We start from the raw sequence: 10174 nt of genomic DNA, 5'->3' as shown, positions 1-10174 counted from the left end.
ATATCTTTTTCCATTCTTTTATTTTCATCATATCAATATCATGAAATTTGAAGTGAATTTCATGTAGGCAGCATAGATCTGGGCTGTTTGTTTTGCCCTGTCAATCCTTTGTCTTTTGATTTTTGTGTTTTGCTTATTTATATGTATGACAATTATTAATGTGTTAATGCTTAAGACTGCCATTTGATTATTTGTTTTCTATGTATTTCCTTTGGTTTTTATTCCTCTATTTGTCTTTTCTTACCTTCCCACAGGTTACTTAAGTTACTTACATTTTGTGAAATTCCACCTTGATTTATTGATAGCATTTTTGAGTATACAGTAAGTTCTCATTTAATGTCATTGATAGTTTCTTAGAAACTGTGACTTTAAGGGAAACCATGTATACCAAAACCAACTTTACCATATGCTAATTTATGTAAATAAGAGTTAAGTTTCTATGGCAAATTTTTGGTCACAAAACATCACTAAACTTCTAAATAAAGACCAAAACACTTCTAATATTAAACACTGAAATAAATGTGAACCATACATACATTTAAGAAAGATTAATAAAAAAGATAATTATTTGCTTAATTTTTGGTGAATCAGTGAGTGATGGTGATCATAAATCAAGGAATAAATGTTTTTAAAGTGAAAATTGTAAAAAGCACTTCCTACTACAATGTAGTTAAAAAAACAACAACAATATATACGGTGGGTTTACAGAGGGCTTTCATACTCCATCATTTATCAGCATGCATTTGTATGACTATGTTATACATTACAAGTTTTCATTTTGTAGTAATTTGTATTCATTCATTCATTCATTTTCTAACCACTTATTCCAGTTCAGAGTCATGGGTGGCTGGAGCCTGTCCCTGCAGTTTAGTGCTCAAGGCAGGAACCAACTCCAGACAAGATGTCTTTCCACCACAAGATATACTCACACACACCCCCAAACTCCCTCAGTGTGGGAAAATGTAGACTCGTGAATGAACCTAACTTGCACAGCTTTGGGATGTGAGAAGAAACCAGAATACCTAGAGAAAACCCATGCAGATGGGGGGAGAATGTGCAAATTCCACATATACAATGGTCCTTGCCAAAAATCGATACTTTTTCCTCATCATTATAATGAAGTGACTTTGAACAAAACAAAATTATTTGAGGACCTGCTGTATCTGTATAATTTTAAAAGTGGTTGCTCTTGAAATATATACAGAGATGGCTTATACAAGTCTATTGGCATTAACATTTTACCCATTTGGGTGAAATGTGGATACCTCCCTTCCATTTAAGTTCTTTCACCTTCTCTACTTTTAAATATTATTGTCTTGTGTAACAGTGGATAATTTTTTTCAATCATCAAATGTGATGTATAAATCTAAGAAAAGAATAGTGATGGCATGCATCCTTATTTCTGCTCTTTACATTGTTACTTTTTTCCACCTGATGTTCCAAATTTCTTTGCCAGATAAAATGAGTATGTATTTTTATCTCAGTATTGGTGTCTATTGTATTTTCTCATTCAAGTTATGATTTCCTTGGCTCTTAGTATGACAGCTGATTTTTTATTATATCCTGGACATTTTGTCTTTTTATCTTAGGAGACTCTAAGTCCTAGTTAATTATTTCACCTTAGTGGGCAGCCACACTGGTTAGGATTAACATACAGGTCTTGGCCTTCCTCTACAGGCTGTGGTTCCAATGGAAGTTTGACTTTCTGGCTTTTGCAGTGTTATTTTGGACTGCTTGATTCATCTGGTGCCTTTGTGGCTTTCATTGGTCCCTGCTGGTAATACCTTAGAGAACAGAACATTTTATGTAGGCCGTGGTGCCAGATGTCTCTTAGTAGGAGAGGTCTCTGGTAGGATACTTATCCCATTTTCCCTCCCCCCTCTCCCATCTGTCTTGGTGTCTCTGAGCAGAAAAGGAGAGCTTCTGGCTCAAGGGAACAAGGATGCTTCTCTAAATAGTAAACCTACTATAGTGGCTCTCTCCTGCTGACTCTGCTCACCTTCCTTGGTATCTCTTGGTGGTAAATGGAAGTCTCAGACCAGTGGAGGAGAATGTTTCTGTTGGCTGTTTATTCCTGGCAGATCTTCCAAGCTATCCCCATTATCTATGATGTCACGCTGGCCTGAAGTTGTCAGGACACGCATTCCATCAAGGTGAGGAATGAGTCTATCTGAACAGTCTTCTGTTGGTAGGTGAGGGTCAGGAACTATAGGGAAGGGGTGGGCTTCTTCTGTTGAGTAGGAAATATAAGACTGCCTGCTGCTGTGCTGTTCTCCCAGTTCTAGGGCCCCAAACCAGCTCACCTTCTTAACATTTTCCAGGGTTCTCCTTTGGTTACTGTTTATGACTTTTCCAGAGAATACAGTTGTGCTGAGCAGAGAGATGAATAAAAAACAAGTCTATACCACCTTGTCCAGACTGAGAGTCTTCAATTTTTTACTTTTATCTTCCCTTGGTGCTTTGAAATTTTACCAGTGCATGTCTAGGTGATGGTTTAAAAATTTGTCATCCTTTACATCAGGTGGACATTTCCTTTTTTTAATTTTTAAAAAATTATTTTTATTTTTTTCTTTAAAAAATTTATAGGGTATAAGTGTTTTAGTTACATGGATGAATTATATCATGCTGAAGTCAGGGCTTTCAGTGTACCTGTCACCAGAATAGTTTACATTGTACCTGATAGGTAGGTTTTTATTCAATTTATTTTCAGCACTGGGATTTTTTTTTTCATCATTTCTTTGTTAACTTTCTCTTCTATATTTTATCTACTCTCTCATCTGAAACTCTTATTACATGAATATTGTCCCACCTGCATTCATTAGTTATAGATTTTTAATTTTCTTTTTCTTCTAAAGTTTACTATTAATATATCTTTATCTTTCTGCTAGGAATGCTATATTCAAGCCCTTGGATAAATTTTTTCAATTCAACAACCATCTTATTAATTTTTAAGAATACTCTTTTCCCATTTTCCCCATATCATTACATTGTTTTGTAAACCGATACTAATATCTTCTTGTAAAGTTCTGAAAACTATAAAGTTTTCATTTTTAAGTTCTTTTTTGTTCCCTGAATTATCTCTTATTTCTCCATGAATGAGTGTTTGTTTATTTTCTTTTCTCAGCCTTTCATTTTTACTTTGTTACTGTTTTGAGTCTGCTCTGAGGAATGTGTAATACATGTCTATTTCCTATCAAGCTTGCTGATTGTTAACTTGACATATGAAGGGCGTCTTCTTCCATTTACAGTGAGTTTAGGTATGCTGCACATTGCCATGGTTTCTCAAATGCTGCAATAATAACAATGAAAACTCCCTACAGGTTTGCTCAATTCTTCAGAGAAGGCCTCTATCATTTTTGATCCTGGGGTTAAATGCTAACCAGTATGGTATTTTTCACTTGTATGGTGTACCAAAAGATACAGCTGAATTCTCTATTAAACTTCAACCAGTCTGCCTGTTTTCAGGACTTTTTCTCATCTTGTCCCTGCAACAAAGAGGGCCAAAGAGAAGCCTAGAGCCTTTCCTAGGATTGGTCAGGGAATTGGCATTTATGACACACGGGCATCTTCTTCTGTGCTTCATCCAATGGCATTCTTCCAGAGTTCTGCCACATTGTTTTTTTTTTTTAGTCTGTCATCTACGTGTGAAGACTCCTTCCCTCTCTTCTTTGCTGTTATTACCCTATTCCTTTTCTCTTTCTGTTATTTCTGTGGAATACTGCTGTGCAGTTGGGGGATAATGGGATATAAGTGCTGTCCTAAGTTTTCCATCTTAAACTGCAAGATTATAGATAAATTTAAGGGCTAAATTATATTTCTTTCTTTCTTTCTTTTCTTTTCTTTCTTTCTTTTTTTTTTTTTTTTTGGAGGCAGAGTCCCACTCTGTCACCCTGACTAGAGTGCTGTGGCGTCAGCCTAGCTCACAGCAACCTCAAACTCCTGGGCTCAAGCAATCCTCCTGCCTCAGCCTCCAAAGTAGCTGGGACTGCAATCAAGCGCCACCATGCCCAGCTAATTTTTTCTATATATTTTTAGTTGTCCGACTAATTTCTTTCTATTTTTTAGTAGAAAGGGGGGTCTCGCTCTTGCTCAGGCTGTTCTCGACTCCTGACTTTGAGCAATCCTCCTGCCTCGGCCTCCCAGAGTGCTAGGATTACAGGCGTGAGCCACCACACCCAGCCTATATTTCTTATAAAGATAAATTTATCAGCAGACAAAAATCTTTTGAGTGTGGTATTTACTAAAAATTTCAAGAAAACAGAGCAGATATGTTGTCTTTATATTATTCTCCTGACAATCAAATAATAGCAATAATTTCCCCAAAGTGTTAAAAAAGTAGTCATTGGATGATCTTAAGTTCTTGTAGATGTAACATTTTTAGAAATCTCCTTTTGATCTACCTTGCACTCTAAAGAACAAAAAGTTCTTAAATTTCCAAATACTGCTGATTTTATTGTGGTTTTATTGTGCCGACATTATTGTGATTTTATTGTGGTTGTTTTCCTCTATTGCGGCTACATACATAATTGTTATTTCAAAAACCTGAAACATGTAAAAGAGTGTGACATTAAATAATTCAAATGGGCAGGACCAAGATGGGACCCACAGCACCCACTTTGTCCTTAGGAGACGCGGAATCCCTCGCTATCTACCTACCACTTCTTGACTCCTTCCTAGATTAAATATTCCCCCACGCCAGCGGTGGCGCAGGCAGCTGGAGCCCGGATGCGGCGCCGTGACACAGACCCGGGAGAGCGGCGCGGAGGGATCCAACATGGTGGCGCGGCGCCAGAGTTGAGGTGAAGTCCCTGAGCTGAGGTAAAGTCCCTGAGCTGAGGTACGGTCGGAATTGCAGCTGAGCAGAGATTCTGGAAAGGACTGTGCACCTGAGTTCCCAGTATGGCGGGCCTAAAGCGGCGGGCAAGCCAGGTGTGGCCAGAAGAACACCGTGATCAGGAGCATGGGCTGTACAGCCTGCATCGCATGTTTGAGATCGTGGGCACCCATTTGACACACAGAGAAGTGCGCCTGCTTTTCTTCCTCATTTTTGATGTCATTGATGATGACCAGCGTGGATGCATCCGAAATGGACGTGATTTGTTCTTGGCGTTGGAGCGCCAGGGCCGCTGTGACGAGAGTAACTTTCGCCAGGTGCTGCAGTTGCTGAGCATCATCACTCGCCATGACCTGCTGCCCTACGTCACCCTCAAGAGGAGACGGGCTGTGTGCCCTGATCTTGTAGACAAGTATCTGGAGGAGACATCATTTCGCTGTGTGACCCCCAGAGCCCTCCGTGATCCAGAACCGAGGCCACGCTATCCTGTGGTGTATTGCCGCACTTCGGGCCCTCGGATGTGCAGCAGGCGGCCAGCCCGAGGGAGAGCCACACTCGGGAGCCGGCGAAGACGCCGGAGGTCAGTGACCCCAGATTCCATGGAAAAACAAACATGTGACATCAGACTGCGGGTTAGTGCTGAATTCTGCCAGCACGAGACTGCCCTGCAGGGCAACGTCTTCTCTAATAAGGACGACCCACTTGAGCGCCAGTTTGAGTGCTTTGACCAGGCCAACACCATCCTCGGGTCCCGGAACTTGGGCTCCATCGTCTGCGGCATCAAGTTCTCTCAGCTCACCGAACTCGACGCATTCTGGCGCGACTACATCAATGGCTCATTAGTAGAGGCACTTAAAGATGTCTTCATCACGGACTCCCTCAAGGAAGCTGTGGGCCACGAAGCCATGAAACTGCTGGTGAACGTGGATGAGGATGACTACGAGCTGGGGCGACAGAAACTCCTGAGGAACTTGATGCTGCCAGTGTTGCCCTAACTGCTTTCCCTTCTCATGTCTCTGGGGACTGTTCCCACCACCCACCTCTGGAGCTTACATACTGTTCTGGGGTTTGTTCTCTACCCTTCCAACCAATCACATCCCTGCCTTTTTTTTTTTCCTTAAAGAAAAGACAAAGGAAAGGGAAAGTGGTGTTCCCTACCCCTCCCTGCACCCATGTGCCTGGGCTTCCCTTTTGTTTCCCTTTTCCACTTACCCACTAATGTGTGTCTCTGCAGCCCCCTCTACTGAGCCCTAAGACAAACAGAGAGAGAATCAAATCTATAGAACAAATTCTTTGTAAGGGATTGAAGTGAACACTGCTTTTGGGTGCATTGAGGGGTTATCAATACTTCTGGCTTTATGAGGGCTCTTAAATTTTGTGTGAAAAACCAAAGGGCTGTGAGTAAGGGAGCTATGTGGAAGGTGGGACTCTGAAGTGTATTTTGGAAATTAATCAACACTTTCTTTCAAATTACAGAATTTAAAAAAAAGTACATAGTTGAGATTACTGTTTGTAACTTAACTCATAGATTAACTCTATGTAATTTGTGTGCCTACATTTTTCTTATTATAACATAAGTTTTAGTATTTTTCCACATTATTTGAAAGTCTGTATGTAAGTATTCATAAGTCTGTATGTAAGTATTCATAAGTCTGTATGTAAGTATTCATTTTTCCATTTGGTAGGCTACTTTGTATTTTATTAAATCATTCTACTGTTAGACATATGAGCAATTTCCAATTTTCTACTATAATAAATCATACTGCAATAAAAAAATAATTCAAATGATATTTGTTTGAATATTATGTCTGTATCTATATGTGAAACATTGTGCATAAGAAAATGATAACCTCATTTTTTTTTTTAAACTAAGCTCCAGAATGCTTTTGATATGTTACTGACTAGAAGTGTGACATATGCAGGTTATTTTACTTCCCTGGGTTTCAATTCTCCACCTGGGAAAAGAGGTCCTATGCTAGATGTAGGTGTTTTTCTTAGGATTTTACATTTATCTAGCTTAAGTTTTGGTCTGTATATCTAAGTTCTGTTTGGAATATCAGCTGTGGAAGTTGAGGAATTTCTACTTTCAGCGTTCTATTTTATTTGCTAATCTTTAAAGATCAATAAAATATTTTGGATAATCTAGATTTTTTAAAAAATTACTCAACTATGTAATTAAATTCAATAAATGCAATTGAATTTTTCTGTCAAGCTAGTGAACTTACTCTACCAAATGAGCTACAGGTATAAATACATTGGGAAACATACATACTGAGAATATACATGCAGGTGATGAAACTACTGTGAAATTCATATACAAAGAGAGATTAAAATCAGTGTATTTATTTGACAGGACTGTATTATAGATACTTTAAATTACCTACTAATATGCATTCTCTATATTTTTCTCTCTTATTCAGTTCATATTTTCCAGGTTAATAATGCACCACATAAAAATTATTTAACCTTCTAAACTCTCATGTACTTAAATTAGAATTACTGATCTATAACTCACCAATTAGATACAAGCTTTAGTCTACGGATGACACTTCTAGAAAGCTGTTGATATCTTAAAAAAAAATCAAAATTAATTGATACTCATATTTTGCTGTTCACTTTCTTCTTTCCTGATAATTATACCTGCTGCTTTTAGATACAGCAACTGTATTTCTAGCATAATATAAGGAAACTGATAAAGAAAGAAAAAAAAAAAAAAAAACAAGCTTGGAAACTAATTGAATTACAGAGGTATTCGTACCAGCTCTGGTGTCCTTATACCTGAGTCTTCCTGTTACATGAGAAAAATAAATTTCCATTTGAATAAGTCTCCATAGGTACATCTCCATTATGTGAAGCTGAGTAATTTTTTTTACAGTTTCTTCATTATTCAATTAAATAAATACATGCTGATTTAGTAACATATGAATAGTATGATATTTAAATGATTTGTTTTTACGGTGAATGAGGGCTGTCAAATGATGTGTGTGTGTGTGTGTGTGTGTGTGTGTGCGTGTATGATGCAAATTCAAATAACACCATGTTTTAGACCTCAGAGAGTTGGCGTGTGTTTGCTTAGATGCATAATTTCTAAATATAGGTAACAGTATAACTGAATTAGTGAAATTCATAGACAACCTTAGAAAAAAGAAAACTAGACATCTAATTATCATATAAGTTAATCTGAGGGACTAAAGAGCAGTTATTTAGGTGGTCTAAATATGAAGGGATATTTAAAGCAAAAGGATCACCATGTCCAAATATATAAAGAAATGGAATTGCTTACTATGTTTAAGGAATATCAAATGATTTAACAACTGTCTTTCCTAGTAATCTATGAGGACAATGGTGAACTTGTAAATCAGGTTCATCTGTAGCATTTAGCATTGTCCCCAATGAGTGGATAAATGCATTCATGAAAAATACCGTTTGGTTGGAGGCTGTAGGAGAGAAAAAAGCCTGGAATATGTTCATCCTTGTTTACTGATTAAATGTTTTTACCTAGTTGTATCACTCACAATCAGTATCTTATTATATAACATGAGAATAATTATCTTAGGAAGGTGATATTTTTCAAAGGAAAGGCAATATGCCTATATGCATCCAATATTAATGAGTGGGGATAATTTTAGGGGTTTACTAAACGCTTACTATATATCATGTTGGACATTATAGAATTTGAAAAAAATGCCAGAAAATAGCAGTTTAATTCACTAAATTAGCTAAGATTTCAGTATTTCATGAGACCTTTTAGTAAATCAGGGTATAAAGAACTACAATTTGAAACATTTCAAGAAGAAGTTGCTTAATAAGTTATATTTAAGAAATACGTGTGTCCAGTACCAAGGCAGATGAATTATTTAAAACAAAAAAATTAGAGATTTAACTTTCTTAATTTATATAAATATTTCCTGCAAGATAACATACATTCTTAAAAATTAAATCTGTCTGTCTAGCCAATCTCCATCTCATCCTGAAATATAGTTCACTTTTACATAAAGTCATAAAAATTGCATTCCTCCAATTTCAGTTGGTAATCAACTGTGACATTAAATGGCATAAATCTTTGTTCAATTCATTTCCTGCTTCTTCGAAGAAAATGAAAATAAAGTACATCTAAAAATGGAGATTATAGCAAGCACAAGAGATTCTAACTTTTGTTAAGTTCTTGGAAGTTTCCATTTGATTTTAAACTTCTGCCATTCATCTCTTTCGATAAAAGAAAACTTGCTTTATTCTTGAACTAAGGATGACAATTTAAACATTAACTTTTTTTTTCATTTTAGGTCAATGTGAAAAGCATCACTCAAACACAGTTTTATGTTTTCTTTTTTTAATTTCCAAATATTAAGGGTGTACAAATGTTTTAGGTTACATGGATTGCTTTTGTAATGCTTGAGTCCCGACGATAGGTGTGCCCATCACCCAAATAGTGTTAATTGTACCCATTAGTAGGTTTTTGCCACTCCTCTTCTTCCCCCTCCTCCCTGGTGGATTTCCACTGAGTTCTTCTTCCCTGTGTACACTTTTGTGCTCATCGATTAGTTCCAATTTAATAGTGAGTACATGTGGTGTTTGTTTTTCCATTCTTCAGATACTTCATTTAGGAAAATGGTCTCCAGTTCCATTCAGATTGTTGCAAAAGATACTAAATTCATCTTTTTTATGGCTGAGTAGCACTCCATGGTATACATATACCATATTTTATTAATCCACTCATGAATTGATGAGCACTTGGGTTCATTCTACATCTTTGCAATTGTGAATTGTGCTACAATAAACATTTGAGTGCAGGTGTCTTTTTGATGAAAAGTCTTTTCTTTGGGGTAGATACCCAATAGTGGGATTGCTGGATCAAATGATAGGTCTAGTTTTAGTTCTTTGAGGAATCTCCATACTGTTTTCCATAAGGACTATGCTAATTTGCAGTCCCACCATCAGTGTATAAGTGCTCCTTTCTCTCTGTATCCATACCAGCATCTATTATTTTTGGACTTTTTAATAAAAGCCATTCTAACTGGAGCAAGTTTATTTATCATTGTGGTTTTAAGTAGCATTTCCCTGATGATTAATGACGTTGAACATTTTTTCCTAAGTTTATTGGCTATTTATCATTCTTTTGAGAAGTTTCTGTTCATGTCTTTTGCCCAGTTTTTAATGGGGTTGTTTGCTTTATTCTTGCTGATTTGCTTGAGTTATTTATAAATTCTGGATATTAGCCCTTTATCAGATATGTAGCTTGCAGATATTTTCTCCCATTCTGTAGGTTGTCTATATGTTCAATTGACTGTTTCCTTAGCTGTGCCGAAGCTTTTTAGTTTAATCAAATCCTATTTATTAATT

The 10174-nt window shown here is 36.9% G+C and overlaps 1 pseudogene; it reads left to right on the top strand.

Moving 5' to 3' along the window:
- The first annotated feature begins 4899 nt into the window (after positions 1-4899).
- Positions 4900-5829, top strand: LOC138397136 (death effector domain-containing protein pseudogene; annotated as a pseudogene).
- The last annotated feature ends 4345 nt before the right edge of the window (positions 5830-10174 follow it).

This window comes from Eulemur rufifrons, chromosome 16, assembly GCF_041146395.1.
Source record: "Eulemur rufifrons isolate Redbay chromosome 16, OSU_ERuf_1, whole genome shotgun sequence".
NCBI lineage: Eukaryota > Metazoa > Chordata > Mammalia > Primates > Lemuridae > Eulemur > Eulemur rufifrons.
This window is presented reverse-complemented; position numbering and strand designations above follow the sequence as displayed.